At 35.2% G+C, this 16,684-nt stretch overlaps 1 protein-coding gene across 1 annotated transcript in view; it reads right to left on the bottom strand.

Moving 5' to 3' along the window:
* Positions 1 to 543: 543 nt before the first annotated feature.
* Positions 544 to 16,684, bottom strand: part of LOC108368844 (homeobox protein 10-like) — a 323,531-nt gene continuing 307,390 nt past the window's right edge. The window contains exon 5 of the mRNA XM_017623781.1: positions 544 to 564. The gene's annotated coding sequence lies outside the window, so the exon portion shown is untranslated. The remainder of the gene's footprint in view (positions 565 to 16,684) is intronic.

Here is a 16,684-nt window from a genome sequence, read left to right on the forward strand (position 1 = left end):
GAATTCGACAGGAAATAAGTTTGGTTTAAAGACATGTAAGAGCGCAACTGTGGGAAATCCTCTACTGAGCATCGCAATGCCCGTATGTAGCCTCCGAGTGAACTCTTTGGCAGAGTATAACTGCCCGTCTAACTAGATACCACTAGCTCCGCCGGAATAGAAGAAAGTTCTCAGGGCGACACCACATTTCTGACGTTTGTTTGCGATATTGACGTAATCGATCCCAACAATCACGAAGAGCAATTTGGGTAAGGATGCGAAGCGATGACGATAAACGAAGCATTTCTAAATGTGCCTATATGGATTGTCGACGGAGACAGAACCTGTGCGTTTCGCCGGTCTTGGACTGACAGACATTTATGTTCCTATATTTCCTGCCTTCCATAGTTCAATCGTTTAAAATAAGGAGCTAATCGGCATGAACAAATCTCATAACTAGCGGAGTCTCATGTCTTCGGACCAAGTTATTTTAGCTCTATATTAATTTGTTAGTTTTTGCTACTCACCTTATAAAAAGAAAATCCAACGCTGCAAAAGAAATGCCCGCGTCATTACCCAAAAGGCCTGCAATAAAAGAAAGTAAAGCAGATAATTAGTTAACATTTTTCATTGGTTTAGGTCTTAGCTGTAAAAGAAATATTTGCAATGATTTTCAATATTTGTTAGTTTCCGTTTAGCCGCAACACATCACCTTTGGGTAAATAAATAATCCGGTCGCTCTGCTTATTTTCAGAACACGTACTTTTCACACTTTTCTCAAACACACGCGCTCTAGAAAACTTAAAAAAAAATACGAAGAGCTCACTGCGCAAAAAATGCCGCGTTGCGTGCGAAAGTACAAAAAATTCACCAGCTAAGTTAATGAAAAGTCGCGTTTAAATGATATGAAAATATCGGTTGACGCATTTTGTCTTCGGGCGGCGAATGAGACATAAAAAAACAGACACACAGACGCACTATCGATTGCTGCCATTGAGCAAGTGAGAGTGTAAGAGAGCGCGCGTCGAAAGCACAGCAGCTGATTGACGCTCAAATTGCAACAACGCGCCGACTTGTGGGTTGTTAGCTCAGCGATACGAGTTGTGCGCATGCGCAGATGCTAATTGAAAACTATGGAAATGTGCGCGACGCAATTAACAACTATCGCAATGCGAAAGTCTGTGTCAAAATGTGCACAAAAATGAAATGCGAAGTGAGTGTGTTTTTGTGAGTTGAGCGACCGAAAGAGATTGCAGAGCGACTAAAGACTAAAAACAAAAGAGATGTGTGGGTAAGTAAGACGCAAAAAGGTTATGGAAATTCTTGAGTATAAATTCTCGCAAAGCAGAGTTTGCAATAAAAATAAAAGTATTAAAAAGAAAAAAAGCACAAGCAAACAAACAGCAAAAATGCACAGAACGCGTTACAACGCCACCGCCGACTGAAGGTTACATACCAAATTGCTTGTGACAGTGGCGGCGACAGCGCCAACAGTAGCAGCTGCAGCAGCAGCAAGAACATTGCACAGAAACAACTGGAATTGAAATAGCGGCTGTGCGAGTCATTTTTGCGCTAGCCATACAAAATAAATTGGCAGCCAAGTCCAAGGATACTGTCGGCGCTGACCAACGGCACCACGGCGCATTAAGTGACTGTGCAAATAGCTGGTGCGCGCGCATGCGCCAAGAACAATTCTTGCCCGCTTGGCCGTCAACAATAGCAGTGCGGTGGCGGTGAGAGTTTAGCGAGCAGACAACTTGGCCATAACAGGTGGCAGCACTGCGAAATCGTCAAATCAGCGACTATCGATTGCAAGCGTGCTGCGGCGCTTTTAGACAACGATCATGCGACGCGTTCGCGTTCGCGTTCTCGATTTCGGTTGCGGCTACTGTTGTTGATTGTTGATTGTTTTGTGCACGTTCTAAGCGGGTGGCCGTTTATGCTAATATGCTAATTAGTAATATATTAACTTAATAACGGTACATCGTGTGCAGATTTGCATACATGCAGGCATGCATGTCAAGCATGTCGTCCAACACCACCACCAGCCAGCGTCGAGTCGAGTGTGTGGCGATTGGTAAAAAGCAATTTTCATTACCATTTCAATACAGGGTGCGGCTTTTATTGCTGTCGCTCGCTTTATCGCCGCACCAATCGCACATGGAGCGTTACATAGATGGAAGCATTTTACATGCATTTTATGTTGTTATGGAACCTTTCAAGGTTACTGTCTGCTAATGGTTGTCATGGCCTTATCTGCAATCGCAGTGATTGTTGCAGGTGGTCAGAAGAGTGTTTGTTAATAGCAATGTGATGGCAAGTGGGGTAATGCAGAATAGTATTTAAAGAAGGTGACCAAGGAATGGACTTTAATTCAGGTCCGTCAATTGGTCCATTAGATAACAATATGGTAAATTTACGGTGTGGTTTATGTGGAGTTTGAATTTTCCTATTCCGTTTTTTGGTTACGGGCCTGATATTTCCTCTGGAAAAAATCCTGAAGCTCTTTTAGTCAGAAGTTTTTGGGGTATTACCCAAAAAGCTAAACGGCTACTGAAGATATGAAGCTAGGAATTGGCGGTGGCTGTCATCTGCTTGGCAAATTAAAATTCTCAAGATATTTGAACAGATAAGTTAAAAAGATCTATTGAAAGATCCATTGTAGAAAGAAAGATCTATTGTAGTAAGAAAGAGCTACTTATTAAGCCAAGGTAGTTCCAAGCACCTCACAAAAAACTGCCAGAAAATCCTATTTGAGGTAGGAGTCTATTTCGAATAGGCCAAGCAGGAAGAAGTGTAATAGTATGGCTACATACCAAGGGCCTCGTTTGGATGAAAGGAGGAAAGCAGTGCAGAGATCCAGAAAGTTTTGGTGAAGACATTGTCAAATATCTCTTGCTGCACGGCTCCGGGAGAAGGAAGACCTCATATTCCCTTACACGCTGTACGGTAAATATTCCTACGCTTTTAAGTAGAGGTTTAGGTAATCGGGAGCTGGTATCGCTTATACCCGATCAGAATCCACAGTGACATTAAATTTAAAATTCAACTAAAATTACCTGATATGAGCTTGTAGCTTCTCAAAACCTAGCCAGTAGTGAGGGCTGGGGCTAAATTCCACCACAGAAGAGGAATCAGACTGAACTTAGGTGGGTAATATGACACTGTGGTTTTCAAGCAAACGAATAGACTGGTAAATTGGCGCTTTAGATTTTCGGCTCAACGAATAATTATTGCAATTGGCTTTGCATAGACTAGGGGTCTAGTGAATACAAGATCTTGAGTACTCAAGTCAAAGCTTCTTGTCGCAGCCCCGATACCTAAAAGGACAACAACTTAATTTTTCTTGAGAAAGCTAAAGTGGTACTCCATATCAAAGCAAAGGGTAGCAGACCTAGGAGTAATGGGTGATGCCCAACTAAGCAATAAATGCCATCCCCCAAGCTGATACCTACCGATATTCACCTGAAATAAGTGGATCGGACTCAGAGAGTCAGGCGAATAAATATTTCGAGAATGGTATCAGTAACGAAATGTAACTAGGAAGGACGACATACCACATTGTTGCAGATTGATACTTTAGCTGTGGCTTCTAAATGCGATTAATATACATTAGAGAAAGCAGAAGAGATCGAGTTTCCTATAGAGCGGCTGTATCTCTATATACTGACGGATCGGAGGCGGATTGTATTGTGGGAGCGACAGGCTACTCTGAGGAACTCGGCGTTGTTCTGAGACTTTGTTTGGGGAAGTACAAAACCATCTTTCAAACGGAAGTTCATGGCATCCTTGAAGACTCGAAGGCAAGGCAAGGAACAAAGTTTGGCCAGTGCGGTGACACTGGGTTACTCTTTTAATATATACCCTTGTACTGGCTAAACAGAGGTGGTTAGATGCCCAGACTTATAAAATATCACGATAACATTGGCCTGACTTTACCACGATGAAAATCTTGGATTTGCTTAATAGTTAAAGGATAGAAGCACTCAGAATTGCAGCAAGCATTCGGAAAGAATAGGACTTTCCTACAATACAAATTTCTGCACCTAGCAGCCATTGGCGGAGAATGTTTAAGTAGACGTTGGTAGAGTGAAAAAATTATGTACGTAAATGATCCGATCTTACCGAAGTCTCCTGTGGAATGAAGATCCTACTGTCTTCTGTTGGGCTAGTAACGGAACACCAACCATAGGAGCAATAAACCGATGACGTTTCAAACCAGTCCAATCGAATGCTATCCCATTAAATCCAATCCAATCTAATGCTATCCACACCAACCCAGCTTAATGTCCAACCTAACCTAGATAGAAGTACAAAGCGCTTCAAGCCTCTGCCTTGGTAGGTTGAACAGTGCTTTCATTCTGCGCTTGCTAATGCATTCGAAAAATGCAGGTTTTTGGGTAACTGGACATCGCGATAAAAGCTGAAATCAGAATATATCACATGCTGATAGAGTTATCAGCTTTTCGATTTTATGATCGCCAAAGGTTTATTCAGCGCAGGAAAGTACGTCTTTGCTCCGTACCCACGGCAATCAGGTCTACGAAATCGAAACGGCCCAGATTCATATCTGGCCAAGGTTTGTCACTCTAGCATAATTTTCGAAAACTATTTAGGTAATTTGTAGACTGTTGCAATAACGACAAGAACGTATTTGCTCGACTGGACCGACACTGGAGAGTTTGTATGCTGTTACAACAACAACAACGTCTTTGATCTTACGAAATAACGGTTTCACTGATTGCGGTTCGGAAGTATCTACATATGTGATCCTACTAGGCTCTGCGCCATTTGAAGAAGTTTTAGTGTCTAGAAGTTGTTAGTAGTCGAGCAAAAAGATTTGTATTTTCGAGAGAAGTTATCACAATACTGTCTGCGAACGCATCTATACTCCAAGGATGGTTAAAACCAGCGCGCCCACATCGTAGAAACTCTTGCCCATAGAAAAAGGAGGAATCAATTGATCTCTCCCTGCGCCGATGTCGTGGCACGAAGTCGACAACAGCAGGCTTGCGACACAAATATCTGGGTCCGTGCTGTTTCACCTGTCTAGCGTAGATAGTAGATGGAGTTCTTGGATCTTTCCTTTTTCGTTTGGGATATATATCCTTGCATTTTTCTTTGATAAAGGAACCCAGTAATGAAAATTAGTGTTCCCGGCTCTCTCTCCGAATGATAGTGTGGAATTCTCCACACAAGCCCTTGTAACCTAACCAAGCCTTGGAGAGGTGACCCTGATATTTAAAATGTGGTTGGATGACGGAAAAATGCTTTCAGTTGTCCCGACGCAGTGATAGTCTTGAGTCCAATTTGCGTTTGTTTCTCCTTCTCGTGTCTACTTATGTATTTCAAGTCGTAGTTGTTCCCCGCTAGCCTAATACAGTTAACAAAATTTACAACAGCTATTTCGCTTCCTCATGCGGCTGCCATCGTAATTTATGACCCGCGATTATCTCCGCCAACAAAACCATTTAAAATCACTTTGTATTGCCTTACCGTTATGTTAATTGGCATAACTTTGACATTGAAAATTATAATGGATTTTTTATATTTATGTTTTTGTTGTGAATACCGCAAAAACTAAAACAAAAAAACAACCAGCCAACATAAATTAGATGGAGCAAAGAAAGATGATTGCAAAAATTGTTGAATAAAATTAGTCAACAAATATCGACAGTGAAGGCAAAACAATAATAAAATTTGTTAGAAAACCACCCGTAGCAAATTTTAAATTGCGAAAAAGTAATAAAAAAACATCAACTAATAGTAAATAACTGAATGGCAAGCGAGAAAGATCACACTACTCATAATATGCATAAATATTTATGTGAGTATGTATGTGTATGCTTGGATATGCAAATTTGATGCCACTAAGGCCGCTAAGCTGTAGTCGGCTCATTATGTGAAGCAGAAGTAAACAAGCAATTTGTTATAAGTGTCGATATTTCTTCTAAAAATAACAGTTTTAAGCATTTCGTAGAAATATTATGGAGTGTATAGCCGCTGTAAGAAGGTAAGTCTTGAAGATTCTTTTTTGCGAATGTAAATGAAGGTTATAGAATTTATATTGGATTGACTTAAAAAAAACTTGGTCTTATTGATAAACTTCGAACAAAGCACAGAGAACTAATTGGAGGTCTTAGAAAATGGGATGCAACCCCAAATGAAGGAAGATCACTTAAAGGATTTCCTTTAGATTTTTCTATGCCGTCCCTGAAAATATTGCTTTTTAACTTGGTCACATCTCTGTGTTGAGGATTCTTCCAGATTAAGATTCTGGCTATTTCTTTAGCAACTCACTGGTTCCCCGGAACTATTTTCTGTACTTTGCGCAAAAGTCCTCCTTCCACTACAAAGTTAAGGTCCCTTCTATGGCATTTGTACCAGCATCTCTTGGATGGATTTTCCTTTTACGAGGACATGTCGCACTAAATTTAAATGGTTTTAAATCACACAAAGGAAATTTCATGATTCGTAAAGATATCTTATTAATTTCCATTTGAAGATGTCCAATAAAAACATGCGTTTGCATGAGATTCCTAGCCCTCGTTATTTGTATGAAATATGACAAGGAAGGTTGCTCATACGCCGTGTATAGTACATGTTCGTAGACCCATATCCGTTTTTTTTTTGCAAAAATTAAATAATAAATAAAAAAAAAGCGCAAAATATCCGCCGATTTTAACTAATGAGCATATCTTTGACTATAAAATAGTTCATATATATATATTTTTTTTTTAAACAGCGGTGGCCAGCAGTGAAGATATTCGGAATAGTGTACTTTACTTAAATATGTAATTTTTATTACGAAAAATAATTGTCAACAACAAAAAATAATTGTCAATATATTTTGTTACAGTACCGACTTATGGTGTTTTCTTTTCTACTGGAAAATGTTGCCTTCTCAGTGTCCTCTACGCACAAATACTAAGGAGAGGGCAATGAAGAGGCAAAATTTCTTGTAGAAACGAAAACGCCATTATTGATAATTTAAACAAATTCAAGAGCTAGATCTGTAGTTTTAGAATCTATTAAAAAAATAAAGAAAATTGTTTCATAATTAAAGCTTACAAACGCCTTTTCAGATTTTATGGATACTGAATTTGTTGTGAACAAAACAAAATGTTTCAAATGTCATAGTATTTTGTTTTTGCATACTTCAAAGTATCTAGATTAACATAACATTGCTTTTTGGCCACGTTTTCAGTCTTTTGGCCCACTGTTCACGAAGCGTGAGAATGAGTTTTAGCTGTCAAAATTGTGTACACTTCTCTTCCGAAAAACTCACAGTATTTGGATCGGTGCGTTTGTCGTTGTGAGTTATGCACTCGGTGTACACTACATTTTCTCATAGTTACAGAATCCAGCTCCAGGTATTTAACAAAAGGCTTTTGAAATAAAACCACACTGTTATCGGATAGGAATCTGATGTCGGCCACAATTATTTTGTAAATCAGTTGAAAAATTAAATATTTATTAGCAAACAAAACTGCTCTTGTGGACCTTTTTTTGTTTGCAAATGTTCTTCGAAATTAAATGTTTTCAAATTTGGCTGAGTCATGCCCCTAAGAATCTTCTCACAGCTGACATACATTTTCCCCAACGTACATAAACATCTCAAAACAAATTAAATAAAGATTTTTCAACGAAATCGATGTCATGGCTGTTGCTGAAATTTTCAATATCGTTTCGAAAGAAGATTAATTTCATAAAAATAAATCAACACCGGAATGTGAGTTTTTTTTTTTTGGGGGAAGTTTTCCAAATAAAAAAAGTACAAAGAAGAAACAGATAAGCTATGCATAGCCAGAATTGGAGGCAAGTGGCACGGCCGCAGTTTCGAAATACACAACTAAAAAACAAAGAACAACAAAAAAAACTGAAAAGAAAAAAAGGAAGAAAAGCAAGGTAACAAAAATTGCCGGTAAGGCAGAATAGCAACAACAATACACTTAATATCATGCCATTCGCCCACACGAAAAAGCATTTTTTTTTTCATTTACTCTATTTATTTACGTTCTACATTTCTGGGTCAATTTTGACAGTTTGTTTTTAGCAGCTCGAATGAATACAGAAAAGCAAAAACAAATACACAACAGCGTATCGCGATCGGTGTATTGCTACATAATACATACAAAAACAAAATTTTTAATTCGTGAGCGTTGAAGAAAACGTGTTGTTGCTTGACAACCAACAAAGTTGCCAAGAACTTGAAAAGTTGCCTAAGCGTAGAAACCGAAACGAAAATTACGCGTAAACGAAAAAGCTACAACGGAAGAAGCATAAGTGCTGAGCGTACATATATTAGCACAAGTGAGAAGATTACGCCGACAAAGAATTCTTGGATGTAAAAAACCGCTGGAAAATTAACAAAAAAAAACCTGATGAATTAAGGTGCTCTGCAGCGATGAAGAAAACTTAGAGAAAAACACTGTTGTTAAGTAGGTAGTGGGTGAGGTAATTTGAGTGCGCGCAGAACAGCCAGCAGCCAGCAACGAAAGGTGAAGGTGTTTTTGTTGCAGTTGTTGTTGACTCAGCTAAGCCGGAAGAAAATGAAATTTATGTATGGTTAATAGCTGTGCAAGGCAACTGGAAGAAAGTGATAAGCAGGGGAGTAAGGGAACGCATTGTGAACTGCTAAGCAGAGAAAAACGAAACGAAGTGGGCGCTGTCATTTTAAGTGGAGCATTTCATGTCGAATTGGGCAATCATCAATATACCCACAACCAGTCGTGACAGAACTTTTTGCTTTTATTTACTTTTGGTTGTAGTTTTCGTTTATTTTTATTGTTTCTGGTTGAAAGCATTGCCATCAAAATGAAAAATTGTTCTAAGGTGAAATATTCGATCGTTAGCTGGTTTAGAAAGATAGGAAAATATGTTTGAGGTAGCAACAAAATGAGGTGTTCGTAGGAAAGTGGGCCAAATGTGACACTTCATACGAAGAACTTTTGGTTTTTTTTTTTTTATTTAACTGAAAACATTCGATTATGCTGACTGATCACTTTTTGAGGCATAGGAATGCATACATACATACATACATACATACATAGTTATATACATAAATATGTATGTGGGAATGTGGACTAGTGCAAAAGTAAGAGCAAGAGTGCAAATGTAGGTTCATACATATGTAAAAAAGGTTAACACAATTTTTGCTAGCCCCCGTTTTTAGGCAGATTTTTCTTTAATTATTTTTTTTATGATTTTTGTTAATTTGTTGCATTAATAGTGCGGTTAAAATTTTATCTCCAAACTAGTTTTTTAAAAAATCGATCATAATTTTGAAATTTCGAAGTCGAGAAAATGAGCTCAAGTGTGCAATGCTTTCAGAATGAAAATATTAATGGCCTTATTCATAAAATATGAAATAGGTTGAAAAAGCTTTACAAATTGACATTTTCATACATTTTTCAAACCTTTTGTAAAGCTACTTTACTTTTTATGAATGAGGCTATAACATTTTTATTTTGCACATTTTCGAATTTTTTTTTTTTAATTTTTCAAATATAATATAATTGAAAATTGAAAACGGTTTGAACATATTCACAGCGTGTATATTTATAATTTCCTTTCGAAACTTCTCGAAATTAATTTCGAAAGTTTTCGTATATGCTTACATAACATCGAAATTTCGAAGATTTAAGAATATTTCTTAAGTTGTAACGGAATTGCGTTTTGAGAGTTTTTGAAACTAATTTCGAAATCTTCATCATTTATTCGAAAAATATTTCGAGATTTAGAACTCGAAAATATTTTGAGGAAAAATCAAATACTAGTTTTGGAACGTATTCCAAAAGAAGAAGAGAACAATTATTTGAATTGCGTTAATATTAAACGATATTTTCGAATTATTATTTTTTTTTTTAATTTATGAATTTTTTAGTAAGATTTTTAAATTAAATTGGAAGGCTCCAATAATTCTAAATTTTTAACAAAATAAACAGACCTTCTAATGATAATTTTAACTATTTTTATTTAGTAGGAACTCCGAATTTTCGACATTAAATACAAATATTTTTTAAGACTAAAATTTTAGGAAAAGCCGATATTTATAAACTGGTAATCGCAATTTTTTGTGCTTATTTAAAGGATTGTGCACATTGTATTTGTTTGAAATTTCGTATATTGTAACGTTTGTACACATTTCTTGCAAAAGCAATGATCATAACTAGCACTAACCGCCAAGGTGGAGGTTGCCACATGTTTGTAAATTTTTATTTTATTTAATTGATAAGTATGGGTATCAAACTGAAGAGGTTTAGGAAAGTTTACTGCAGCAAATATTTTCGAGGAGTGTTGCCGCCTGCTTGAAAATTGTATGTAATTAAATTGATAAAATAAATGAAATATTATAATACGGGTATAAAACAACACAAAAATACTTTTAAGGCGCTGTGAAGCACGCCGGGTATTTACTAGTTCAAAATAAAATGTTGAAAAAAGTGTCGCTTACGCCTTCTTGGCGGTTAGGCTCGATAAGTTCATTAATCCTAATTGCGTACTATATAAATGTCTCAACTCCACATATTAGTTTTGGTCGTGCTTGGGTTTTCGAACATTAATCTCTAAAAACAAAAATTCTTGACAAAAAAAAAAAATCAATTGTATGTTAGATTACCGCAATTTAAGGGATCTTCGAAATTTTTAAGTTTAACTTAAAAAAAAACTGAAATGAAATGAAATGAATATTAACATTCTCCTTATTCTACTACATGCGGTTGTAGGTTTGGTTTGAAACCTAAAAGTTTCATCAATTGCCTCTTTTTTCGCTTTACACCAGTAACCTCAGAATGATAATTTTAATTACATAACTAAGTAATTTTCAAATTTTAACTTTTGAAACTTTTTGGTTAATATTCATTGTGCTCGAGAGCTACAAAAATTAAGAACTTCTCGATAAATCGATGGGTATATACAGTATTGGCCAATACAATAGCACCCCCATTTCAAAGTCATATTGTTTGCCACTTATGTTTATTTATTTATTTTTAAGAATTTTCAATTAAAACACAGTTCATTCTCTCACAAAACTCACATAAACTCAAGTTTAAAACTTTTTAAAAGACGGCAAAAAAGTGCAACAAATTTTCACCCAAATTTCAAATTTTTTTCTCAGAAGAATTTTTTTGAATACACAGCATTATAGCCCATTCAATTTTAGACTAATAATGTGCAAATTTCAAGTGGCTAAAAATTACCGTTGATTTTTTAGAATTTTTTTCGCCGAGGATGTTGAGGGTTTCTGCCATATAAAAATGAATTGTGTTTAGTCGTTATATGGAAGCAAATGAGACAAAAAAAATCTCAAAAATCTACGGTAATCTTTAGCGTCTTGAAACTTGCAAAATTGAATGCGCTATAAAACTGTGTACTCAAAAAAAATCTAGAGCTTCTGAGAAAAAAGTTTGAAATTTAAGGGAAAGTTTGTTGCGCTTTTTTGCGGTCTTTTAAAAAGTTTAAAACATGGGTTTATATGGGTTTTGTTAGAGAATGAACTGTATTTTAATTGAAAATTCTTAAAAACAAATAACTAAACATAAGTGGGAAACAATATCGCTTTGAAAGGGGGGTGCTATAGATATGTCCAATACTGTATATATAAATTATTTGATTGCAATTTATGGGCTGAGTTAACATAACAGCTTTGAGCTTTTAGAGACCTTTAAAGCTCGAGATATCAAATAGGCGAAATTGAAATTTGGGAATCCTTTGCAAAATCAGCGTCATTCCTTCCAATAGTAATGCGGCCACTTCGAAAATTCGAACTTTGATTTCGATAGTGAAATTTTTGGTCATCAGTAACTTTATAATAGCAGCACTGATGCAAAATATTAAAGATGCCGCTCTTGAAAATTTCGAAAATTCGAATTTCCTAGTTTCCTATGGCCACTACACACATGCTTAGTAGCTGATAATGTTTGAATTCTCGCTTCTCATGTCCTCACTTTAGACTATTTTCTATCTCATCAGATCAGATTTCTCAGCTGTGCCCATTTCTTTAAAATTACTGATCGCGTGTGCTATTGACTTTGACAAGTAAATTTCCCTCCAAATGTTTCTAGTCAGCCTTTGAGGCGGTGTATATGAATACATACCTACATATTAATTTATGTATGTATGTAGGTTTGGTTATGTACATTAGATCGTATCGGCTAACAAGGAAACAAATAAGTTCGCCGAGTTAAAAGTACTTTTGCAAGACAATTAGGAAAGAATGTGTTCTTTTTGGCCGAACCATCGCCTTTTTATATTTTTCGGTGACACCTACATTTGGCAATAATTTTTTTTATCTGTTAGAATAATAAAAGGCTTCCGTAGCAAAAGTTTAATGATTTTTGGATAGCTTTAATTTACTGACATTTGGGTGCTACGTTAGGGTGAAAAGAACTGACATATGATAGGTAGGTACTAAAACGGGGACTTGAGGTGAATGAACTTTGAAACAAAAAAAATTCTTTTCGAGATCCCACTGAATGGAACGACTTCCTTAGCATATGTTTAATGATTTTTGGCGAGCTTTAGTTTACTGTCAAAACTAAAGAAAAAAACTAACATCTGGTGGGTAAGTACTAGAACGAGGTACTTGAGGTTAATGAAACTTGTAATAAAAAACTGCTCAGGGGTGTAGTGCGAACTTTTTTTCTAGTACCGTCTAATGTACATATGTACATGAATATATATAGTACATATGTATGTAAGTATGTTCAAAATATTTATAGGCTTTAAAAGTAGGTCATATACTCAGACCTTCCATATTATACTACAACATACAAAAGTCTGCCTGCTGCTGTATCTATGTATGTACACTGGCGGCAGAAATTACTTTGAAGAGTTTTGGCTATTATTCCTTGGTTTATTTCATATTTATTATAAAGCCTGGCTAGCTATACAACAAAGGCTATAAAAATCCCCTTTTCAAACTTTATACAAAAATTTTCACCAAAATGTTTAAACTTTTTCTTCAGAATTTTTAGAATAAGTATTTTTTTGTATGCAGTTTTGTATGCCATTCAATTTTAGTATCATAAAATGTTAGTTTCAAGTAGCTAGAAAATACCATTGATTTTTGACAATTTTTTTGTTGACGATGCTAGGCACTGTCTTCTATATAAAAAAAAAATTCGAGCACCCACAAATACGTAACACCGTCAACAAAAAAAAATTATTAAAAATCAACGGTTTGAAAATCGGATTTATGTGATGTTTGATGCATAACTACCAGGTTTTTATAAAATGATATTTAACATAAAATAAACTAAATAAATATAGCCAAAATTCTTAAAAGTACGATGAGTCTATTATTTCTGCCGCCAGTGTATGTAGATGGGTACGACGTAAATGCGTCTCTCAGCCTACGTAACGTATGCGTAACTAATGCTGCATGCATGTACATATAAATATGGTATCCCTGGGTGTTAATCAAGTTGAAGGTTTATGTTTCTTTATAGTATACAGTAGCCTAGATATCAAACAAGAACAAAACATAACAAAAGCAATGAAATTCAACAACTACATAAATACAAATGAACTCATTTGTATGTATAAGATGTGTGTAAGCACGTGTGCTTATGTTTTATGCCTTATTAATGATTCGCATTATACTAGTTGTTGTTCTCTCAAACAAAGCAAAAACAAACGAAAAACCAGAAAAAATTCGAAATTTCCAAAATGTTTGCTTCCTTTCACACGTCTTGTTGTTGTTGCCTGCAAGCATTCACTCATTTATTTCTAATGAAACTAGAATTTCTGTGGCCGTTGTTCTAATCTTATCGCCATGCAGCGCCTATGAATATGGTCTTTCTTTGCAACAACAAAAACCACAACAGTGCTTAGCAATACATAGCAGCGTGGTGCCGAAATCATCATCATCAGCAGCAGCAACAGTTTGAAGTTGTTTTAATGGTTTTGAATTTAGGTCAAATGATTAGTATTTTTAGTGCGGTGTTTTTATTTTTGTTTTTGTGTTTTTTTCTCGCCGTCTACCTAAATACATACATAAAATTTTACGCTTTGTTTTATTTGGTTTATTTGCTTTTCGAATTGTAAACAAATTTATGTACTTTTTATCGCTAAGAATTTTTCGTTTGGACTAAGGAAAAACATTTTTTTTTGGGACTTAGTATTTGACTGTGTGCTTAGCTGTGTTCTTGTTGTGCACAGAAAGCTTTTTAGTGACACATTGGAAGTTTTTATATCTGTTTTAGAAAAAAAAAAAAAAACGTCACTATGTATACAACATTTAAACTTTAGTTACTTCGAACTTTCGAACATGGACTTGCAACATTTTCACACAATGTACTTTGTAGTTAAAGCGAAACATTTTAGCTACTAAAAATCAGTTGATTTATGCAAACTTCGAATTTTCGAACTTGAACTTCGAAAATTTCTAAATCAAGAAAAATACTAATAACATGACATTTTTAAAGCAGACCAAAAATAGGAAGGATATGCTACATTACACGCTTCGGACTAACATAAAAATGAAAGCTTATGTTTGTATGTAAATATTTTAAGGCGGTCCATCTGAGGCATATATTTGTTTTTCACTCGGAGGGGTTTTAACGCGACGGCATTCAAACCCAGCGCACGCGAGGTTTTTCGCCTTCTCACTTTAGCTCGCTGCTAAACGGGTGTTTGGTCGCTACCCAGAGAATACGTAGATATACATAAATATCTGGACGTCGTGAGCTGCGATTGAACCCTGCGCAAAAGTATCAAAAGCTTTCTCCACTTACTTCTGTGCACGAAACCATCTATCAGAAGAAAGCTCCAACGAATTATTTGACCATTTAAGTAATTCCTGAAAAGGCATTTTTTTCGAACTGAAATTAATTAATTTTTAATATTTAACAATAAAAGACTTATTCGAATCTTCCAATATTTACTTCGAAAAATTCGAAAATTAGTTTCTTAATTTTGAGACACAATAAAATAACGATTTTCGAATTTTCGAACATTAATTTCGAAAAATTCGAAATTCTTATATTTTAATTTTTGGGGGTTAAAGTTAAAATCATAAAATTAAAAGCGTGCTTTTCACATTTGAATAATTCATGACTTTCGAATTTTCGAACATTGAGATCGAAAGTACTACGAAAACAATTTATTCGAACAGCAACATTTTCGGTTATTGAGTTCGAAAAAGCAAACTATGTACGAAATTCCGTTGTAATTTTATCTACTGAAAGCGAAATAAATTCATAAAAATTATTACAAACCTTTAAACTCTCATTTATTAGCATATCAAACACTTCCCTTACAGCACAAACTACTTTTTATGTGCAATAAAATTCATTATTTCATCTATTTCAATTTAGATTTCGCAAAGCATTTGGTCTGCATTGCAGTGACATGTCTTCGTACGAGTCAAACTGGACTGCCTTGAGTGGGAATGAATGACCGTACCAGTGAGTTAGGCAACTAGAGAGCGCACTAGTTAAGCAGCCTGCTGCAGTCGGTCGTGAAGTGAAACCATTGAACCAACAACACAAATAGCCACAATCTACTAAAGCAATGAAAAAATTGTAATAATAACATTCAGCCAAAAGAAAAAAAAAACAAAAGCAAAACAATCGGAAAAGTCAAAGCGCAGCATATAAATACCAATAAATTGTTTATGCATTGAAATCATGAATTTGTTACAGAAAATTGTGCAAGCGCGCAAAGGAAAAACAAAAGCAAAAAAAAAATGGATTTCCATTCAGAACGCGATGCAGTTGTAAAGCAGCAGCATTGTGTAGGAAAATGTGTTAGCACTTTAGTCGGCGCTTGCGGCTTAAAAGTGAATTGAGAAGGCCGGGTGATTGTTCGGACACGATAGGTGCCACAATGTTGCTGGTGGTGGTGGCAGCCAGCCACTGGTTTTTTGACCCGATTGTGTTTGATGATGGCAAAACGAGAAATAAATAAACAAATAGCTGAAAGGCATGTACATACATACATACATAGATCTATGTAATTCAATAAATATTAGCACTAATAAATTGGTAATATAAACAACGTTGTACAATTTTATTTTATTAAATTAAACTATAACTAATTGAATTATGTAAATTTATGTGCCTCAAATCAAGCCAAAGTTTTCTTACGAAGATTAGAGTGTATCAGATATGTATGTAAATTGGAAGTTTTCTATGGACTTCGAATTTTCGAACATAGAATTCAAAATTTGTATGAAGAAAATTCAAATTAAAAAATGTTGAATTTGGAGAACTTTCGAATTTTCGGACATAGACCTGAGATGGTTCTTTCCCGTTTTTTACACATTTATTGCATAAGCTATCTACTTTTTCAACTCAAAATTGTTGAATTTTCAGAAGTTCGAATTTTCGAAGAAGCACTTAAGAAGATATGTTTCCATGTTTTTTAAGGTTTGTTACAATGTCTACTTTCCCTTTAAAAATATTTAAAATTTTTATGGAAGTATAAAGTTTATTCCTCAATTAGAATCTTCGAAAATTAAAAATAATATAATTTTCTTTAAACATTGACTTAAGGTAAAATTCATTAAAAATTAAGATTGATTGTCTATCGAGTGTTCACTAAACCTGAATTCATCACTAGTTTAAAAAAGTTTGAATAAAAAAAAAATCTGTTGACACCTTTTTTTCATATTTATATGTATGAGTAAATATGTTAATTATCGAGTTCGAAAATTTCTGAAATGGTACATATCGTATTTTGACTGGCTTTTTGATAGGCG

The sequence above is a fragment of the Rhagoletis zephyria genome, unplaced genomic scaffold (assembly GCF_001687245.7).
Source record: "Rhagoletis zephyria isolate East Lansing unplaced genomic scaffold, Rhagoletis_zephyria_1.1 Rzeph_scaffold_00054, whole genome shotgun sequence".
Classification (NCBI taxonomy): domain Eukaryota; kingdom Metazoa; phylum Arthropoda; class Insecta; order Diptera; family Tephritidae; genus Rhagoletis; species Rhagoletis zephyria.